At 39.4% G+C, this 1,730-nt stretch overlaps 1 pseudogene; it reads left to right on the top strand.

Annotated features, from left to right (window-relative positions):
- The first annotated feature begins 890 nt into the window (after window positions 1-890).
- On the top strand, window positions 891-1,487 carry LOC147472213 (uncharacterized; annotated as a pseudogene).
- Window positions 1,488-1,730: the final 243 nt, after the last annotated feature.

The raw sequence follows: 1,730 nt of genomic DNA, 5'->3' as shown, positions 1-1,730 counted from the left end.
GCGAAAGGAGAAGAGGAGAGAGATGGGATGTGAAAGGAAGGAGAGCAATAAAACAGACACAGAGGGGAAAGGAAAGAAAATAAAGGACAGAAGTAGAAATCGGAAGATAATATCAACATTCGAGAAAAACGAACGGAGACAGAGAGACTTCGGTAATACTGACTACAGCTTTATGTTTTTTTCGTGTGTGTGTTTAAGGGAAAAGGAGAAAGAGAGGAATAGAGAGAAACCGTATGTGCGAGTGTTCTGTATATACATATATATATATCTATATATATGTATATATATATATATATATATATATATATATATATATATATATATATATATATATATATATATATATATATATATATACATACACACACGCATTCTATTAAATACGCATCGAGACACACACACAGACACACACACACACACACACATACACACACACACAGACAATCACACACACACACACACACACACACACACACACACACACACACACACACACACACACACGTTAGATATATGCACATGGACAGATAGAAGAATTTAAATTGATCTTATTATCATTAGACACATATTAGAAAAAGATCCTATCATCAGATAGATTATAGAATCAGATCCAAAAACATAGATTACCGCAATACATACAACATACAACATACAACATATAATAACATACAACAATAACAATAACAATATAATAACATACAACAATAACAAGAAAGACAGACACATGAGCGTTCTCCCTTCCATGTCCCTTTGTTTACCATAATGTATATATAATCCCTGTTCCCTTACTGTCGACTGCATTAACATCTCCACTAGAGGGAATTCCCTTGCGTGGGCGGGGGCGTGGGGGGGGGGGTTGCATACGGTCCGAGGCAATACGGCGAAGAGAAATGCTCACATCTCCACTCCTGCATCTTCACATCCTTTCCTATATCCTGCTATTCTCCACCTCCACATCGCTAAATTTTCCACTATTCTCCATCTCCACATCGCTAAATTTTCCACTATTCCATAACTCCACATCGGTAAATTTTCCACTATTTCCCACCTCCACATCGCTGAATTTTCCACTATTCTCCACCTCCACATCGCTAAATTTTCCACTATTCTCCACCTCCACATAGATAAATTTTCCACTATTCTCCACCTCCACATAGATAAATTTTCCACTATTCCCCACCTCCACATCGGTAAATTTTCCACTATTTCCCACCTCCACATCGCTAAATTTTCCACTATTCTCCACCTCCACATCGCTAAATTTTCCACTATTCTCCACCTCCACATCGGTAAATTTTCCACTATTTCCAGCCTCCACATAGATAAATTTTCCACTATTTCCCACCTCCATATCGGTAAATTTTCCACTATTCTCCACCTCCACATAGATAAATTTTCCACTATTCCCCACCTCCACATCACTAAATTTTCCACTATTCCCCACCTCCACATCGCTAAATTTTCCACTATTCCCCACCTCCACATAGATCAATTTTCCACTATTCCCCACCTCCACATCGCTAAATTTTCCACTATTCTCCACTTCAACCACCATAACCACTTCCCACTCCCCCTTCGTACAATCTTATCCACTTTCTTCCACATTCTAAGTGCTTCCTACCCGCTTTTCTCCCCCCTCCCCTTACATCTTCATCCCTACGCCCTTACCTTCTACCATCCTGAATCTTTTACTCCCTCCCTTCCTCCCTCTCTCCTCTCCCTTTCTCTAT

This window comes from Penaeus japonicus, unplaced genomic scaffold, assembly GCF_977035675.1.
Source record: "Penaeus japonicus unplaced genomic scaffold, GWHDUDI00000001_assembly GWHDUDI00000002, whole genome shotgun sequence".
NCBI lineage: Eukaryota > Metazoa > Arthropoda > Malacostraca > Decapoda > Penaeidae > Penaeus > Penaeus japonicus.
The sequence above is the reverse complement of the archived record's forward strand: the minus strand, read 5'-3'. Positions and strand labels throughout refer to the sequence as shown.